The following is an 11,311-nucleotide window of genomic DNA, read 5'->3' on the forward strand; positions in this document are numbered from 1 at the left end:
TTTCAATATACACTGCATCTGGATCATTGTCAAACTTTTCATTTTTCTTCCTTCCCTTACCCCAACCCCACAAATCCCTTCAAGTTTCCTACTTATATTCTTACATATGTACATTGATTGTTATGACTGTATTAATCCAACATTTCCCTCTCCATTCTTCTGTACTACTCCCCTTAAGCCCAACTGCCCCTTTTAAGACTTGTTTCAACTTCATGGTATTTTGTTAAATTTCTGTCTTTGGCATTTGGCTTTGGGCTTACCACATTATCTCTTCCATGTTTGATGTACATAAATGAGGCTATTTCTCCACATTTCTAATCTCTGAATGGCTGAGATAGGTCTCCTTTATTAGTCACTTTCTGTCAATTTCAGAATTGGACCTTCAAGGCCATCCAATAAAGCGTTTTTCTTCTCTACACACAGAAGATGAAGGAACATAATTTCCATGCTCTCAGCATTATACTATCCATCATGAATTTCCATTGCTTATCACTTCAGCAATCATTTTTTAAAAATGTTATCCATTTTTATTGTAAAAATCGTGTACAGAGGGGTTACAGTTACATAAGTAATGTTTTCTGCATCATATTCACACACTTTAAGTAAATATCAAGGGAAATTTACCTAGAGTTGGAAGTTTGGAACGGTCTTCAATTTCTGATAGAAACAGGAGTCAGTTTAATTATGCAGATTCCACTATGGAATGAGCCCTGTAGTCTTCTAAATTTTCAATACATTTAGAGTTACTTTTTATTAACAATTACAAACGTTTTATTTCAGTATTTGAAAAGCTGCCCCAATTATTTTTAAACTTTCCCATTAAGCTAAACTGAACTTTTTCCTGCCATTACCCCCACTAGTTCAGGTTAAGTCTCCTGTGGTTTACTATTTAAGAGGCCAAGGGAAGATGGTAAACAGAGAGATGATCATTACTCAGGTATCTCCTTCCTCTTCTGTTGTATTATTCTTGTTGAGAGGAAGATTAGATCAGAGAACAAGAGTGATGCTTGACTTCACCATACAAGGGAGCATTCCTGGCATATCATTTATTGTTACTCAGAATCACTTAAACTGCTTACTCTTGCCCTTTCTTTTTCTTTTTTTTTTTTTTGTCGGTCGTGGGGCTTGAACTCTGGGCCTGGACGCTGTCCCTCAGCTCTTCAGCTCAAGGCGAGCGCTCTACCACTTGATCTACAGCGCGACTTCCGGCTTTCTGGTGGTTTATTGGAGATAGGAGTCTCACAGTCTCTCCTGCCCGGGCTGGCTTTGAACCGCGATCCTCAGATCTCAGCCTCCTGAGTAGCTAGGATTACAGGCGTGAGCCACCGGCGCCCGGCTTGCCCTTTCTGTAACAGTAACATCACTGTGGCACCCTTGGTGCAGAAGGAAGCACACCAACAGGTTATTACCTGTAAATTGGTATTTTATATCTCAACTTATTACTACCAAATATATAAAGCTTTGGCTACATAAATGCAAAGCAGTGATTGTCCAATAATACCTTATAGACAATACTACTCAGATCCTCCCTCCACTCCTCTCCTTCCTTCTCCTTCCCTCATTTATCCTCCCTTCCTTTCTTCTTTCTTTGTGTCTCAGTCCTCCATTTCATCTATAAATTCTCTTTCTATCTTCCAGTAGCAAGTGATTTGTTTCATCAGACAACACATATATAATTGAGCAAATATATTTTCTCTTTTTTATGATTATTTATATGTAAGAAATTAGTTTTAGCAGAGGACCCGTAGCTTACACCTATCTACTAGTTAGGTTTAAATATGACAATTGAAATTCTAAGTTCTTCCAAATGAATAAACCTAAGAGATTCGTTTCTCCACTTGTGGTAAAAGGAAGAAGTGAAAGTGTGGCTCAGGTGGTAGAGTACAAATATTGAGAATTAATGCCCAGATAGAGCTCAAGGCTAGGAGTTCAAACCCCTGTACCAGCACAAAAAAAGTGCATCCTTCATATTTGAATGGGGATATTTCTCCCAAAATTCATACATAGGAAAAATTTCAACGTCAAAAACTCTTTCAAAAGCTCTTTCAAAATCTTAACCTGATTCCTCTGCTTGATTCACATTATGGAAAATAGGTGGAACACTTTACATTAAAAAGTATGTGCATGGCTAAAGATTTATAACCATTTTTAATGTAAGGAAAACATGGGAGAGGAATTCACCTCGCTTGGGTGAGTTAGGTTTGACTCACTGGCAGACTTTTGCAAGGAAATAACCATTTGTTGACATGTAAAGAAGACTGGACAGATGGTTTTCTAGGGGAGGGAATAACCTAGCTGCTGTCCAAGTTTGAATCAGAGTAAGTTTATTCCTATGATTTGGTAAAGAGCAGCTCATCTCATAGAACACTATGCAGACAGTAATTTCAAAAGCATTAAAAACCAATGTCTATGTTGTGAACAGCCAAGATTCACAAACAAAACCAGTTTCCTGAACCATGAAAATATGTTAGAACAAAAGGAACTATATTAAATATTGTTAATGTCTGAGTGACAGGTGTAAAGAGCTCTGTATTCACAACTAAATTATAAACTTTTCATCATGTCCCTAACAAGAATCTCCAAGATAGTCCTTGCTAATTCCGTCAGAGAAGACTGGGTTCATGCAATTGTCAGTTATGTTTAGGGTTCAATATCTTCTACAGTTTCTTAGGTTGCAAACCTCTCACATCTCATATAGTGTCTGGAAAAAGTGCTGTATTGCTAGTCACCTAAGGGATTTTTGTGCCACTGTGAATATTTATTATTTGTCTTCTTGTAATTATACCTGCCAATGTGAAGTCCTTTAGTGATAAGAATAATGGTTTCTGTACCCTTTGTTCCACTAACACCAGAAAACCGGAAGTGGTGCTATGTCTCAAGTGGTAGAGCAATAGCCTTCATCTGAAGAGCACAGGGACAGTACCCAAGCCCAAAGTTCAAGCCTCAAAACTGACCAAAAAAAAAAAAAAAAAAAGAAAAACAATGTATATATATATATATATATATATATATATATATATATATATATATATACAAGTTATTAGATGAATTACTTTAAATATAAATAAATATATATGATATACATTTAAAATATAACTAAGTATATGATATATCTATATTATATACATATATTTACTTATATGAAATGTTCACATTTTATGTGTATGTTTATAAATATATTTGTGATTTTTATCCAAAGAGTACATCTGAAGATTTTGGGGAAATTTTAATTTCTAAAGGATTACCACTGACCCATCCCACTTTCAATCATTCTTTCCCCTTATTACAATGTATGGAGTTCTAAGAAAATAACTATGAAACAGAATAGCTGTTTTATTCTTTATGATTTTGAATTAGAAACATCTACTTACTTGGTATGAAACCTAGCAAAATTTGATCTAGAAATCATATTCTACAAACTGTACATATACATCAATTTAGCAACTTACAGGACTCAAACTTTTATTTCAATCTTGCATCTCACATACATTCAGCTTCCTTACAAACATTCATGCATATTCATGTTCACATACATCCCCATACTCACATGACATACTAAATGTAACACTGTAATAAAAATAACATAGATACTGAAAAAGAATACCTTCGCAAGTGTAATTAAATTTCACTTTTTAAATATAAAGCATTATTGAAATACTAATGAAAGAGCAGGTGGGAGGATATTTCAAATACTAGAGTGAAAACCTAAAGATCACGTTTCTCTATACAAATATCATTATTTACATCCTTTCTTGTTCCCCCCAAAAATCCCAAATCAGGAATAACTACAGAATTCACCTACATGTTCCTTAATCTCTGATTGTATAAAGAAATTGTAATATATATATGCATATATACACAATGATATATTGTGAAGCCAAACATAATAATAGAATCACTTATTCTGCAGAAAAATAGATAGAACTGGAAACCTTCATATTAAAGGAATAAGTTATACTGTGTAAAACAAATACTAGATTTCTCATATGCAGACTCTAGTCCCAGAAAATAAAATAAACGACCCAAGTGTAAAAGATGGAAGTTATTAAGTTTCGAAAAATGTGAATGAGGAAATGAAGAGAAATAGTATGGAGTAAATATGCTCAAATACTTTATAAGTTAGTCTGATCACAACATCAAATTAAGTAAAAAGTAGTATAATTAAATTAATAAAAGGAATAAAATTTTACAAGCTACATTATGTGGACATATGAGTATAACACAATAAAATTACTAAGTGAAATTAATATTTGATAATAAAAAGCCAAAAATTCATTCCAGTTGGTATAGATTCATATGTTAAGTTGCTTTTTTTGCAGTTATTTCGCTGACAAAGTAAAAGAAGAAATAAGTTTTTATCATTTAGAAAGACAATCTTTTTTTTTAATTTAATTTTATTTTATTTGTGAACATACTGTACAGAGGAGTTACAATTACATGGGCAGGATAATGCGTACATTTCTTACCAAGCATTGCAGCCTCCTCCTTTGTTTACCCTTCACATCACTTCCCAGCCTCCCCCCTCCCCCCCAATCCCAATCCTTCTCCTTTCCCCCCTTTCCCCACCCCCCCGCACCGACGTTGTAAAGCTAGTTTTGGACATGACAACTTGTACTTCTCATTGTTGCAACTGGTCCACCTGTATCCTTAAACAACTGGTTTTTCCCCATCTCCTCCACAAGTTATACTGACATCAAATATAGTGAAAGCAGGGGTTATACTATGGGGGAGGGACATACAAAGCAACAAAGAGATAATCTTATAAATGCGTTAGAAACACATGCATAGAAAGACAATCTTGTCCAATGAGCTTTAAATTATTCTAGTTATTTGCTGTCAATGTGAAATTGTTCAATCCAATTAATTACTTTATTATAATATTTCCAGTGCATTTTCTTTTTTTTTCTTTTCATAAAACGTTACTTACCATTTCTTTTTTTTTTAATTGTGAACATACTGTATAGAGGGCTTACAATTACATGGGCAAGATAATGAGTACATTTCTTATCAAGCATTGCAGCCTCCTCCTTTTTTTACCCTTGTCATCCCTTCACAGCCTTCCCCCGTCACCCCACCCAATCATCCCCCCACCCACCAAAGTTGTAAAGGTCGTTTTCGACATGACAACTTGTACTTCTCATTGTTGAAACAGGTCCACCTGTATCCTTAAATGAAATGTCTTTCCCCTTCTCCTCCACAATTTATACTGACATCAATTATAGTGAAAGCAGGGGTTAAACTGTGGGGAGGGACATACAAAGCAACAAAGAAATATTCTTATAAATGCTTTAGAAACAAATGCATGAAAGAAAAAGAACCATTTAAATACGTATCTAAGGTTGCATTTTCCTAACATCACATTATCTGACATTTTCTGCTTGACTCATACCTATACTAGATATTGCAAATAAAGGAAACCATGGGAACTATGTTTATTTGGGCCTGGCTTACTTCAATTAATATAATTGTTTCCAAGACTTTCCATTTCCTAACAAATGGTGCAATGTCATTCTTTCTGATGGAGGCATAGAATTCCATTGTGTAGATATACCACATTTTCTTGATTAATTCATCTACTGAGGGGCATCTGGGTTAGTTCCATATCTTAGCTATGGTAAATAATGCTGCAATAAACATAGTTGTGCTGGTAGCTTTAGTGTGGTCTTGTTTGTAAACATTTGGGTAAATGCCCAAAAATAGGATTGCTGGGTCATAGGGGAGCTCTATGTGAAGTCTTTTGAGGAACCTCCATACTGCTTTCCAAAGTGGTTGAACAAGTTTACACTCCCACCAACAATGAAGTAAGGTTCCCTTCTGTACACATCACCTCCAGCATCTGATGTTGTTAGAATGCTTGATTAAAGCCATTCTAACTGGGGTGAGGTGGTACCTCAATGGTGTTTTGATTTGCATTTCTTTTATGGCTAGGGAGGTTGAGCATTTCTTCATGTGTTTATTGGCCATCCTTCTTTCTTCTTCAGAGAAGTTTCTCTTTAAGTCTTTCACCCACTTATTTATTGGGCAGGTGTTTCTTTGAGGGCATGTTGTTGAGGGATTTAATTTTTTGAGTTCCAAGTATATTTTAGATATGAGACCCTTGTCGGTTGTATGGCCAGTGAAGATATTCTCCTAATCCATGGGCTTTCTATTGATCTTGCTAGCTATGTCCTTTGCCAGGCAGAGGCTCTGCACCTCCATGCAATCCCATTTGTCCAACCTTTCTTTGATTTGTTGTGTTTCCGGGTCTCTACTCAGAAAATTTCGGCCTGTGCCAAGGAGACCTAGGGTTTCTCCTATTCCTTGCAGTTATGTCTTCATAGTGTCTGCTTTGACTCTGAGGTCTTTGATCTATTTGGAGTTGATTCTGGTGCAGGGAGATATATAAGGATCTAGCTTTAGTTTTCTACAAGTAGTTAACCAATATTGCCAGCACCATTTACTGAAGAGGCTGTCTTTCTTTCATTTTTTTGTAGCTTCCTTATCGAAGATTAGATGGCAATAGGTCTCTAGGTTCATTTATGGGTTTTCAATTCCATTCCTTTGGTCCTGAGGGCTGTTCTTGGGCCAGTACCAAGCTGTTTTGATTATTATGGCTTTATAGTAGAGTTTGAAATTTGGTATTGATATTCCTCCAGCAGTGTTCTTTCCATTGAGGAGCGTTTTTGATATTCGGGGTCTTTCATTGTTCCATACTAATTTTTGGATTTCCTCTTCTATTGCCTTGAAGAATGACGTTGGAATTTTGATAGGTATCACATTGAATTTGTAGATAGCCTTGGGAAGTATTGTCATTTTCACGATGTTAATCTGTCCAATCCAGGAGCATGGGAGGTTTTGCCATTTTTTAAGTTCTGTGTTGATTTCCTTTTTCAAGTTTTTAAAGTTTCATCATAGAGGTCCTTCACTTCCTTGGTTAAGTTAATTCCTAAGTATTTTATTTTTGGTGGGGCTGTTACAAATGGAGTTGCTTTCCTAATTTCAACCACACTTTCTCATTGTTAGCATACAGAAAAGCACTTGATTTTGGGGGGTTAATTTTATACTCTGCTACTTTGCCAAAGTTTTGAATCAGCTTGAGTACTTTGGGTGTGGAGTCTATGGGATTCTTTAAATACAAGGCCATGTCATCTGCAAAGAGGGAGAGTTTAATTTCTTCTTTCGCTTTTTGGATCCCCTTTATGTTTGCATCTTGTCTTATTGCTGTAGCGAAGCATTCTAATACTAGATTGAAGGGAAGTGGAGAGAGTGGACATCCTTGTCTTGTTCTTGAGTTAAGAGGAAATGGCTTTAGTTTTTCACCATTAAGTATAATGCTGGCTGTAGGTTTGTCATATACAGCCTTTATTGTATTGATGAATGTTCCATGGATTCCTAATTTTTCCAAAACCTTTATCATAAAGGGGTGTTGGATCTTGTCGAATGCTTTTTCTGCATCTATTGAGATAACCATGAGGTTCTTATCCTTGCTCCTGTTGATGTGATGAATAATATTAATTGATTTGTGTATATTCAACCAGATTTGCGTTCCTGAAATGAATCCTGTTGGATCATGTGTTTGATTTTTTGGATGAATTGTTGAAGTCGATTGGCCAAAATTTTGTTGAGAAGTTTTGCATCAATGTTCATCAAAGAAATGGGTCTATAGTTCTCTTTCTTGGATGAGTCCTTGCCTGGTTTTTGGATGAGGGTTATGATGGCTTCATAGAATGTGTTCGGTAGTGAACTTTCCCTTTCAATTTCTTTGAAGAGTTGGAGGAGTATTGGTATGAGCTCTGCCTTGAAGTAGTTGTAGAATTCCACTTTAAAACCATCTGGTGCTGTACTTTTCTTAGCTGGGAGGTCTCTTATTGCTATCTATTTCAATGCTTCATATGGGTTTGTTAAGATGGTTTAACTTATCTTGGTTTAGTCTTAGCATATCAATATGTGCTAGGAAAAGGTCCATTTCTGCCAAGTTCTCAAACTTAGTAGCATAAAGTTTTGAGAAGTATTCCCTTATAATGTTCTGAATCTTGGTTGTTTCTGTGGTGATGATGTTTCCATTCTCATCTCTGAGTTTATTTATTTGGGTGTGTTGTCTTCTTTTTCTGATAACATTTGCTAAGGGTCTGTCAATTTTGTTAATTTTTTCAAAAAACCAAATCTTTGTTTTGTTGATTCTCTCTATAGTTTTATTTTTTGGGTTCTAATTCATTTAATTCTGATTCAATTTTAATTATTTCTTTCGGTCCACTGGATTGGGGTTTATCTTGCTGCTCTTTTTCAAGAAAGTTTAGAAGTATCATTAAATTGTTGGTTTCAGATTTCTCAAATTCGTTGATGCAGGAGCTCAGAGCTATAAACTTGCCTCTGAGTTCTGCCTTTCCTGTGTCCCAGAGGAGCTGATAATTTGTGTGCTCATTTTTGTTGAATAGCATGAACATTTGAATTTCCTTTCTAATTTCTTCCATGACCCACTGGTGATTCAGAAGTGTGTTGTTCAGCCTCCATGTGTTACCGGACTTTCTTCGGTAGCTTTTGGTGTTGAGTTCTAATTTTATTCCCTTGTGGTCAGAGAAAATGCAAGGTATAATTTCAATGTTTCTGAATTTGGAAAAATTTGCTTTGTGGCCTAAATTGTGGTCTATTTTAGAAAATGTTCCATGTGCTTCCGAGAAAAATGTGTATTCTGATGCTGCTGGGTGAAATATTTGGCATATGTCTGTTAAAACTGGTTCATCTATGGAGCTGCTTAGATCTGTGATTTCTCTATTGAGTTTTTGCAGAGTGATCTATCTAGTGGGGAGAGTGGTGTGTTAAAATCCCTAACATTTAATGTCTTTGGATCTATGTGGAATTTGCGGGAAAATATTGTTTCTTGGATAAATTTGGGTTCTGCGTTGTTTGGTGAATATATATTTAGAGTTCTAATATCCTCCTGAAGGAGAGATCCCTTAATTAGTATGTAGCAACCTTCTTTATCTCTTCTCACGAATTTAATTTGAAGTCTATGTTATCTGATATTAGGATTGCAACTCCCACCTGTTTATGGGGGCCGTTTGCTTGGTAGATTTTGTTCCAATCTTTAACATTGAAAATGTGTTTTTGTTGTTGTTGTTGTTGTTTTGGTTTTTTTTACGGGCAACGTGTGACTCCTGAAGGCATCAGTTTGAAGGATCTTGTTTTTTAATCCAAATAGAGAGTCTATGTCGCTTAATTGGAGAGTTAAGTCCGTTAATGTTAAGAGATAGGACTGAGAGGTATTTGAAAGTTCCTGCCATGTTATCAACCTTCTTGGGGGCTGCGAAACTGGGTTCTTCATATGGTTCTTGGATTCTCAGTTTGGTTGCAGTTTCTTGGCCTTTATTGTGGTCTTGTTGGTTTTCTATGTGTAGGACATCTTTAAGAAACTTTTGTAGGGCTGGTTTAATGGAGATGTATTGTTTCAGTTTTTATTTGCTATGGAAGGTTTCCATTTGGCCTTTAGTTATGATGTAGATTATAGCTGGATACAGTATTCTTAGTTGATATTTGTTTGTGTTTAGGGCATAGCATACATCATTCCAGGCTCTTCTTGCTTTGATTGTCTCTGCTGAGAAATATGAGGTGATTCTAATTGGTTTCCCTTTATAGGTGATTAATTTTTTTCTCCCGGACAGCTTTAAGGATCTTTTCCTTTGTTTGAGTTGATCCTGTGTGGATTATAATGTGAAGGTGGGATGTCCTATTCTGGTCTGGCTTATTTGGAGTTCTAAATGCTTCTTGTAACTGAATATGCCTATCTTTGTGCATATTTGGGAAGTTCTTTGCTAGGATCCCATTAAATAAATTTCCTAGACCATTCACTTCTGTTTCTAGGTGCTCCTCTACACCCATTATCCTTAGATTAGGCCTTCTGATGGTGTCTTCCAAGTGTTGGATAGATCTATCGTATTTATTGGACTTGTCTTGGATGGTTGTATGTTCTTTCTCTGTAATATCTAGGCTGCCTTCAATCCCCGAGATTTGATTTTCTGCATGGTCTAACCTGCTGTCAAGACTTTCTACTTTGTTTTTTATTTTTTTCCCTTCTAATTGGTCAGGTTTGATGGCTTCAAATTCGTTTTTGAAGCTTGGTTTTAGATCTTTTATAAACTTCTTTACTTCCTTAATTTGGTGTTCAGTGTTTATTCTCAAATCACATACTTGATTGGCTATGGTTTCCTTGGACTCCCATTACTTCTCTTGTGTTCCATTCAGAATTCCCCTTGTGGTCTCCCTGACTTCCTTCAGCTCTTTGTTAATGGATCCCATGAATGCCTGTAGTGATCTTTGTGTTTTCTCATCCTGCTCTCAATTCCTGTATTACTCTTTGTTTAGCTTGCTCCGGCTCCCAATAATGCCATTACTGTATTTCTCTTTGAGTGTTCTCAGCCTGTTCATGCCTTTCCTGTCTTTCTCGTTGGGTATTCTCAAGCTGCTCACAGAAATTCTGTATCAGTTTTTGAGTAGCTTTCTCATGCTCATGATATTCCTGTATAAACCTTTGGATTGCCTCTTCTCTCTCCCTATCATGATCACACAGAGTCCTTTGTAGGTTTTCGATCTTTTCCTGTATTTACCTTTTGTTTTCATCCTCTCTCTCTATCACACTCATACAGAATCCTTTGTATGTTTTCGATCTTTTCATTTATCATGTTTGCCAGCAGTGTTTGTAGAGCTATTTGGGAACTTTCCTCTGTACTATTCATTATCTGTTCTGTCCCCTGATTATCATGAGTGGGAGTTGAGGTACCCATACTTGCCATTTTTCTTATTATTTTCCGGCTTACTCTACCCATTTGGGATGAAATTAACACCAGTTTTGTGGTAGAACACTATCTTAAGACAAGCATCAACCAAAGTCTGTATTTGCACAGTCAATAGTCTGCAGATAAAATCTAGTTCAACAGATACATCTATTCAACATCAAACAACTATATATGAATGGGCTATGAACCACAAAGAAGAATTTGGAAAACCAAAAATTATTAGGGTTAGGGAGCAATGTGGGTAAAAAATAGGAATAGAGTGATGTTGGAAGGTACAGGGAGAGTTAACTTTATTAAGTCCTAATCTAAAATCAGCAAATGAGTTGGATAGGAAGAAAGTAGAGAGCGAGAAAAAAGAAGAAAGAGAAAGGGAAAAGAAAAAAGACTAGAAAAAATAGTAATGTGAAAATTAAAAATATTATGCAGGTCAAAAACACACTATTCAGAGAGGAACGTGAATATAATGAGGGAAGGGGAGGGATATAAAGGAGATGTGAAAAAATTAAAATTACAAATACCTAAAATATTATATATGTATAAAG

Source organism: Dipodomys merriami, unplaced genomic scaffold (assembly GCF_024711535.1).
Source record: "Dipodomys merriami isolate MVZ:Mamm:240054 unplaced genomic scaffold, mDipMer1.0.p SCAF_792, whole genome shotgun sequence".
In the NCBI taxonomy this organism is placed as follows: Eukaryota; Metazoa; Chordata; class Mammalia; order Rodentia; family Heteromyidae; genus Dipodomys; species Dipodomys merriami.